The sequence below is a fragment of the Phoenix dactylifera genome, chromosome 12 (genome assembly GCF_051530095.1).
Source record: "Phoenix dactylifera cultivar Ajwa chromosome 12, Ajwa_hap1_PhDact_Kaust_v1.1, whole genome shotgun sequence".
Lineage (NCBI taxonomy): Eukaryota > Viridiplantae > Streptophyta > Magnoliopsida > Arecales > Arecaceae > Phoenix > Phoenix dactylifera.
In genome coordinates this window covers 8761880-8771935 of record NC_143201.1, presented here as the reverse complement: position 1 = coordinate 8771935, position 10056 = coordinate 8761880, and positions in this window count along the sequence as shown.

Below are 10056 nucleotides of genomic sequence, written 5' to 3'. Positions count from 1 at the left end.
TTTATGGAAAAACAGTGAATAAAAAAAAAATGATCCCAATCTATCTATAATTGCCGAAGCTCAACCTACAGATCAGAAACAATTTTACAGGCCCAGCTGATACTTTCTGGCTATTAAACTAAAATGCCATTGTTTAAAGAAATGCTTAAATCTATAATATTCTACGCAATACAATAGCATACACCATTCAAGAAAAGAAATAGAGAAGCAGAATGAAATAATTGGGACCTGGGTTTTGGAAGAAGAGACTTATCTTTGTGGACCAGCAGACTCTCGGGGGCGAAGACCAGCTTGCTCCTATGGCACATTTGGGGCAAGAGAGACCCGAATATTTGGAAATAGAGAACGGGAGGGAAGAGATGGAGGGAGTGTGGGATGTTTCATGGAGAAAAGAGGGGGCCATTGCCAAAATAGGAAGGAGCAGGATCGAATTAGTTCGCTTCCGAACCCTATCGCTAGTTATAACCTTTTATTCCCGCCAAAACGAGCGCCCTATTTGATTTCCATTGTCACCCCCCCCCCCCCCCCCCCCCCCCCCCCCCCCCCCCCCCTCTTTTTCTTTTCTTTTCTTTTCTTTTCTTTTTTTTTTTTTTTTTTTTTTTTTTTGTGCTCTCAATGTAGGTTATAATTTCTCTAGGATGAGGGCCGCTCTTAACCACCTACCGGTAGTGTAAGGGGATCTTGCTTGGCAGATCCTTCAAAAAAAAGAAGTTGGGGATCCAATGATTTGGTAGCTGAATCATGCAAAAAAAAGCAACTCTATACAAGCAGGTACAATTCACTGCAATGGGATTGCTAGTTATTGTCTATTTGTCACAGCAACTATGCATTCTGATGCAATCTGGTTCACTTCATGTTAAACAATTGGTTGAGTGCAGTGGTGCAACTCTCCGTGGTTCAAACGAGTTGAGGCAGAGATATGACTAGTTAACATGTGTATTTTTTGGTCGAATCAGTTCATCATCTAATTGCGCTTTTTTTTAGTGGTAAGTAGTTGCCTCTTGTTCAAGAAAAAAAAGAGGAACTTACTTAAGTAGGGTTACAGCAATTTAAATGGTATGACTTACAAGTTTCATTTGCAAAGTTTTCATAAGATCAGTTAAAACTTGTAAGATCAATTGTGTTATCTATCAATACTATTTTTGGTGAAATAAGATAAAAATTGTTAAGGTGCACCACTCTATGCTCCATTACATAGTGCCCATTGATTGCGTGATGCTCATCACCCCTTACGGATTGCACCAAACCTTGGGTGCCGATTAGGATTGGGGGCTAAGCAAGGAGTAGGACAGCAAGTGTTAGCAATACTCAAAAAAGATATCCTGGTACAAGGGATTTGGGTCAAGGTAATGCTGCTATTCCTTAAGCCACTCGTGCAAAAAAAAAAAGGGGCTAATGCAACTGGTCATACAAAATAGTCCTTAAACCACTCGCCATGAAACGAACAGTGTAATTTATAAGATTCAATGCCATGTATGAGGGTTTGTGAAAATACGGATAGATATGTAAAAAATAAGCATAGCTATCTAATCTAAGCATATTGGCTATCCTTGGGCTGAGGTATTAGGCTCAGGGATCTGTCAACCTCATATTTTTAGGCCCAATATGAAATGGTTGCCCTCGAGTTTGTTAATTTATATCTCAACCTCCCCCGGCTACATATAAAATATATTCTATTTTTATATACTATTGATGAGAGCACAAAAGTGCGATCTACATACCACTTAAATTAGTATTATTGCTAACAAGATAATGTTAATTTCACTGAATTAATATTATATTTTTGTTGAGTGTAGGTGATCGTAAATCGAGGCCAAAATGCGCATTCAGTACAGATTGGGCTTAGACAGATGCACAACTCAGATCGCGTATGCCCAACCTCGTCATGGCTGATCGAATTCACCATTCATCAAGTATATTTGTACCCAAGCGACATGTGGCAGCCATATGTTTTTAGCTTTCCGATCTACATTCCGTGTACCCAGTTCTTCCGTTCAGAGGACCAGCGAAAAGATCCCAATCAGGGTACATCCTCCCAGCATCCCGTGAAGTTTCCATCTTCGCCATCTAGGATGATCCCACGATGCAAGCGATCGTGATCTTCCGAGCGCATCCACAATCTCCCGGAATCCACTCCTTCAGCCATTCGCATGCAATCAGTCATCCGAATCCCAAGCGTCCACGAGTCCAAGCTTCATTTTCAAGCCGTCCACGCCATATTCTGCTTCTCTCGAGCGTCCCAGCCACCCCATCTTCACCGCATCCCAGCCGAGATCAGCGCCCGCTTCTTCCTCCATTCCAGCCATTCGTGAGCATCTCAACGACCACCCAGCAGCATCCACGGCATCCGATCCTCTTCTCCCACGTATCTCACGCATTCCATCCCGCTTGCAGCCATCCATGAGCCAGCGATCAGCGCCTCCCAGCAGTCTCCCTCCTCCACCGATTCCGCTTCACCTTCCAGCCGTTCACAAGCCTCAATCCGCGTCCGCCTCTTTCCCTCGAATCAGCTTCCATGATCCATTCTTGCGATCGTCCCAGCATCCGTTCTCAGCGTTGGAGCCGGCTGCAATCACCTCCCAGATCTCAGGATCCCACGCATCTAGCTCCCGAATCCGTGATTTGATCTTCCGCACCCATTTCCAGCATCCCAAGATCATCGCCCGAGATGCAGCCCTTCCCAGGATGGAGAAGAATTTGATACTGAATTGAAAGAAATGCCACTTCATGGTGCCAAAAGGAATTGTCTTAGGACATATTGTTTCATCGAAGGGTATGGAAGTAGATAGATTTAAGATTGATTTAATTGCTAAGCTACCTGCACCCAAGACGGTTAGAGATGTTAGATCATTTTTGGGTCACGCCGGATTTTATAGGAGGTTCATCAAGGACTTTAGTATCATAGCTCGACCATTATGTAACCTTCTATCCCTTGATACACCGTTCAATTGGACTGAAACCTGTCAGGAGGCATTCGAAAAGTTGAAGTCTATGCTTAGCACTGCACCCATCGTGCGACCACCCGATTGGTCATTACCTTTTGAGATTATGTGCGACGCTAGTGACTATGCGATAGGAGCTGTCCTAGGACAACGCAAGGATAATAAGCCATATGTCATTTACTATGCAAGCAAAACCTTAAACGATGCTCAAATGAATTACACCACCACCGAGAAGGAATTGCTTGCAGTAGTATTTGCCTTAGATAAATTTCGCTCTTATATCCTTGGTGCTCCTATTGTTATCTTCACGGACCATGCAGCACTAAAATATTTGTTGGATAAGAAAGAGGCCAAACCACGCTTAATATGATGGATACTTCTACTCCAAGAATTTGACATCACTATCAAAGATAAAAAGAGAGTAGAGAATGTGGTTGCTGACCATTTATCATGATTAGTTTTTAATAATTCGGTACCACAGTTTTTCATCAAGGACTTATTCTCCGAAGAGCAGTTATTTGCACTTTCTACTATGCCATGGTATGCTGATATTGTAAACTCTCTTGTCACGAACCGGATTTCGGAGCATTGGGGGTCGACAGATAGAAAAAAATTTTTGCGCTAAGTGAGGAATTATTACTATGACAAACCCTATTTATTTAAATATTGCAATGACCAAATTTTTAGACGATACATACCGGATCATGACATACAAAGCATACTTTCTTTCTGTCACACTGATGCTTGTGATAGACACTTTGCTTCTAAGAAAACGGCAGCTAAGGTGTTGCAATGTGGTTTTTATTGGCCTACACTATTTAAAGATGCCCACGAGTTCTGTAGGACATGTGACCCATGTCAACGTGTTAGGAGTCTAACTCGTAGGAAATGATGCCTCTTCAGCCCATTACTGCTATTGAAATTTTTGACATATGGGGCATCGATTTCATGGGCCCATTCCCACCGTCTTTTGGATATGAGTACATTTTAGTTGGTGTTGAGTATGTGTCTAAATGGGTAGAAGCTGTCGCCTGTAGAACCAATGATCACAAACCTGTTTTGAAATTTCTGAAAGAAAATATTTTTTCACGATTTGGGATACCTAAGGTCATAATTAGTGATGGTGGAAAGCACTTTTGTAATAAGCCTTTCGAGACTTTATTAAAAAAGTATGGTGTCACCCACAGAGTTGCTACCCCATATCATCCGCAAACTAGTGGCCAAGTAGAGTTAGCCAATCGGGAGATTAAACGAATTTTAGAGAAAACGGTGAACCCATCACGAAAAGATTGGTCCTTGAAACTATCAGATGCATTATGGGCTTATCATACTGCATACAAAACCATTCTTGGCATGTCTCCCTACTGACTAGTCAACTAAAAAGCGTGTCATCGGCCTGTAGAAATAGAACATAAATCGTATTGGGCAATTAGAAAATTGAATTTTGATTTACATGATGCCGGTCCAGCTAGAAAATTGCAATTGAACGAGCTTAATGAAATTCGCAGAGATGCTTATGACAATGCTAAAATTTACAAAGAACGAATGAAGACCTTACATGATAAATCTATTTTAAAAAAATCTTTTGAACCTTTGCAAAATGTTCTTTTATATGATTCCCGCTTACATCTGTTTCCTGGTAAGTTGCGATCGAGATGGACAGGTCCTTACATTATAAAAACTGTTTTTCCATATGGGACAGTTGAGATTGAGAATCCACAGGATGGTAGAATTTTTAAGGTAAATGGACACAGGTTAAAATCTTTTCTTGAAAATTTTGCAGATGAAGAGGACTCCTTTTCCTTGGGGGAACCTTCTTATAACTGAACCAGACGGCAAAGGTATATGTATATTAGTTAGAATTAATTTTTTCTTTTATTTAGAGTTTTTTTCTTATTTTGTAGGTTTTCTTTTCTGGATAACAACAGCTCAAGATATTCCTCTTCTCTCCAGTATTATTTTCTCCACTGTCTTTCATATATAGTTTTCTTATATCTATTACATTGAGGACAATGCAATGTTTAAGTTGGGGGGAGGGAAATATTTCGCAAAAAAAAAAAAGACTTGTTTTTGCATTATTCTATTACTTTCTTTTCTAAGCAAATGCACATGTATTTTTATATTGAGTTTGTGCAACTATTAAGGCAAGGAACACATGCATACTATGACTGATCAGAGACCTATTATTAGATCCCCGCACATGTATTTAATGATTATAGGAAGGTCTCAGGAGTTCATATTTGTTTAATGCATTTTTATTAAGCTGTATCTGTAAAAAAAGTACGAGTATCCTTGTCCGTACTATAAGGTCCATGATTTGGTTTTCACATAAAGATAGAGGTTAAATACCCCGACTAGATCATTTAAGTGCCTTATGTTCCGACCTTGGTTGACCTATAGTCACGATGCAGTCACATTATATAGTTCAGTTTACCTTCTTTTTTTTATTACATAATAATTAAAAAAATAAAAAAAAAGATGACAAGCCTGATCTCGTGGTGTAGTTTGGTTCGAGTAATTAAGCCCGAGGGGTGTTTCATCTAATGCCTTGAGCCAACTGGATCAGGAGTCATTGGCCGAAAACTCGCTACATAGACCTTACTAGAGCCTAAGGGGGTTGGATTATTGTAATCATCATATGTGTTTAAAAATAAAAATAAGCATGAATAGGGTTGGTCGGGCTGAACCCAGTGACATGTGGTAATGGCTGGTTTGACTCCATTGTATTGGACCTCTGTGTACCCGGGTTGTTTAGTCGGAATTGATAACTCTTTCTTTATATGCAAACCATTCTGGATAAATTTAGATAACATATGATATTCTGAAAATTTGATGGATCAGGCTCAAATAAACTGTAGTAAACACTTGTGAACTTGAGTAGTACACCTAAAATTCAAGCGGTACCATGTTGTGGTGGAGGTATTAGTGCTCTAAGAAAGTCATTCTGTTTATGCCTACTACACTTCAGTATTCCCCTTGCTTTGATAGTTGCCAAGATTGAGAAATATATATATCACATGTGTATTGACTTAGATTTCATTGTATATTATTTTATGAATAATGTTTGTGGGTAACATCACTGCAAACCCTCACGAGACAATACTCGTCCACTAGGGTAACCTAGGAGTTTAACGGCTTGTTGCACATGCTAAGTGCAATCGTGATTCCTACGAAAGTGAGTACTTATCTTAATTTTATGCAATTAGTTCTAATAAAACATCAAAGGATCAACCAACACTCTTTGTACTCTCATGTTATTGTTTACTCCGAATTGCTAGAAACTAGCAATAAGCTAGTTGGGGGGTGTGATGAGAGCACAAAAGTGCGATCTACATACCACTTAAATTAGTATTATTGCTAACAAGATAATGTTAATTTCACTGAATTAATATTATATTTTTGTTGAGTGTAGGTGATCATAAATCGAGGCCAAAATGCGCATTCAGTACAGATTGGGCTTAGACAGATGCACAACTCAGATCGTGTATGCCCAACCTCGTCATGGTCTGATCGAATTCACCATTCATCAAGTATATTTGTACCCAAGCGACATCTGGCAGCCATATGTTTTTAGCCTTCTGATTTACATTCCGTGTACCCAGTTCTTCCATTCAGAGGACCAGCGAAAAGATCCCGATCAGTTTACATCCTCCCAACATCCCGTGAAGTTTCCATCTTCGCCATCTAGGATGATCCCGCGATGCAAGCGATCGTGATCTTCCGAGCGCATCCACAATCTCCGGGAATCCACTCCTTCAGCCATTCGCATGCAATCAGTCATCCGAATCCCAAGCGTCCGCGAGTCCAAGCTTCATTTTCAAGCCGTCCACGCCATATTCTGCTTCTCCCGAGCATCCCAGCCACCCCGTCTTCACCGCATCCCAGCCGAGATCAGCGCCCGCTTCTTCCTCCGTTCCAGCCATTCGTGAGCATCTCAGCGACCACCCAACAGCATCCACGGCGTTCGATCCTCTTCTTCCAAGCATCTCACGCATTCCATCCCGCTTGCAGCCATCCGTGAGCTAGCGATCAGCACCTCCCAGCAGTCCACCTCCTCCACCGATTCTGCTTCACCTCCCAGCCGTTCACAAGCCTCAATCTGCATCTGCCTCTTTCCCTCGAATCAGCCTCCATGATCCATTCTCGCGATCGTCCCAGCATCCATTCTCAGCGACGGAGCCGGCCGCAATCACCTCCCAAATCTCAGGATCCCACGCATCTAGCTCCCGGATCCGTGATTTGATCTTCCGCACCCATTTCTAGCATCCCCAGATCATCGCCCGAGATGCAGCCCTTCCGTCGATCTCCATCGCGTGCAAAGGGAGGGATTGAATGCTAACTATATAGCTCTCTCGGCTGGGAGAGGCAAAAGGGCTCATTTTGGGAGAAGAAAGAAACAGGGGAGGACCCGGGCTGCTGGAGTGAAAAGGAAAAAAAAACAGAAGAGAGAAATAGGGGATGCCCTGTTTCCGAAAAGAAAAAGAAAAAAAATAGAATAAAGGAAAAGGTGATGCTTGTAATGGGAGGCTAACTCCTTTGGCAAAGGGTGATGGATGAACCCTTGTCATGTTGCTTTCATCAAGTACACTCTAAACTTGTATTCTAATTGTTTAATATCTATTGGTATGTTATGATTCTCGCATATTTATTTATTAGATAAATTAATTATGTTTTATATTTATTGATGCATGTATCGCTCTGATATTTGATTTGTCGTAGACATAACTAGCATGATGAATGCTTAGACATTGAGTTCATATATTCAATCGATATATTCCATGATTAAAACTATTTTATCTATTCGATCCTTAATCGAGAATCGTCGAGTTTATTTGTTAAAAGTAATATTGTCAAGGGGGATTCCGGATTCCTAGCCATCTCCATATTATCGAACTTAATTTATTAATTAGTTTCTCTAAACTACTGAAATTAAATCTGAAATTAAACTGATACTTCATAGACCGTTCCCTGAGGAATCGACCTCGGACATCCGAGTTTTACTGTTTGTGCGATTCTCCTGCACTTGGGAGAGCAATTTTGTGAGAGCACCAACTATTATAAATAATTCTATATACATACAAATTACAATTTGTATAATATATTATTTTTATTTTAGATATTAAATTTGATTGGGATGTAGGATTGCACCTAGTCTTGATTACTTCTTTTCCTTTCATCTCCTCCAACTAGCACTACCCGCAACTTGCCCTCCTTTAGGCCCTGTTTGGGGAAGCTATTAGTAGTAGAGCTTTTAGAAGTAGAGCTGTCAGAAGTAGATTGTTTATAAAAAGCTGTTTGCTGTTTGGTAACTACATTTCTAAAGTGCTGTGGCACTTTAACATGTATTTGGTAAATAAACTGAAAAAGTACTTTTGTGTGACAAAATGACCATAAAGGACATTACCAGTATTATACAACAGAGCATAATAAAATATAATACGTATTAATACATAAATATTTGATATAATATAATATTAATGTAATATAATATAATATTATTATAATATAGTACTATAACATTATGTATTATAGAATAATAATTTAATATAATATTAAATTATTTAACATAACATATCAATGTATTATGATATAATGTAATATAATATTATATTTATAGTATAATACAATAATAAATATATAAAATATTATAATTATTAGTGTAAATTAATTTTTTATCCTTCTAATGACTATTTATCTCTCTAACAAATTTTCTAACTAGGTGATAACACTGGTTAAATAATTACTAATATTTTTATTTATTTATTTATTTATTTATTTAGATCAGATTATTTGCCACTCACTCATTATTTTTTTATTTATTTTATTTAATTATTTAATTATTTATTTATTATTTTATTTCATTGAAATATAGAAGGATCACCGGCCATGGATGGTGGCCGGCATGGTGGCTGCCACCGTGGGCAGCCACGAGCTCCCAAAAGAAAAAAAAAAAAGAAAAAAAAAGAAAAGGAAGAAGAAACAGAGGCGACGGAATTGAGAGGAAGAAAAAGATAGAGAGGGAGAGGGAGAGGATGGGTGAGAGAGGAAGAGGTGGGATAAGGATTTTAGGAAAAAAAGTGAGATTTAAATGGGGTTATTTTGGTCCAAAAAACAGCTTCTCGACAAAGCTGAAAACAGCATTTTCAGAAAGCTCCAAATTGGAGCTTCTTCCCAAAAGCTGTTTTCAGCTTCCCGCAAAAGCTGAAACAGCTTTCCGAAAATTTTACCAAATACCATTTTTTATCTAAAAATACTTTTGGAGGGCCAGAAAGTACTTTTTGGTCCTCCAAAAGCTCCCCCAAATAGGGCCTTAATCCTTGACTGGTGACTCTAGGCAACTCTAGCCATCCACTTGACCAGCGTGACTCTCATGCCTCCTCTTGCGTCTCCTCTCTCCTCTTGCTGAAGTGGTCTCCTCCTCTCTACCTCCCCCCATCATTTTCTAGCACTCTTAATTGCTCGCTTTCTCCCCACCATAGCTAGCCTTCTCCTCTCTTTTCCCCACCACCTACCAAGTCTTGGACAATTATTAGAAGTTTCTATACCAATCAACCCACCTACATGACAAGACCTATACTAGATTCATATTTATACGTCACCTTGTAAATCAAATCTACTTGGGTACTATTCGAAATTGTGAACTCCAAACCCTTAGTTTTAGGTCCAAGAACAAGCTAGTAGTGGACCATAAAGTAGCATCATCTATTTTGTATTTTATGATATTATGTGAAATGCAATACTTGTAACATGATTTGTATTTGAAAATTTTGATATGGTTTTCTTTTTTTGAAAATTGCATCTAAATATAACGAGCTAAACCTCCGAATTTAAAATTATGAGAGAATATTCACCTTCTAGAAGTTAAGAATGTGAAAGAGCATGGAGGAGATATCTTTTAAGCTGGTAATCCTATTTTCACTCATGGAGCCCTTTCGAGTTCTCATACATGCCTGGTTACTCTCTTCTTGCCCTTTTTGCTCCTAGTGCCCTTGTGGGCTTTCACTAGGGCCATTGAATGTATCCACTATCTTTACTCATGATGCCTAGTCTAGGTTTTTGTCGTGCCCCATTTGCTATGGACCACACGCTTCCATTATATTTTTCATTTATGTGT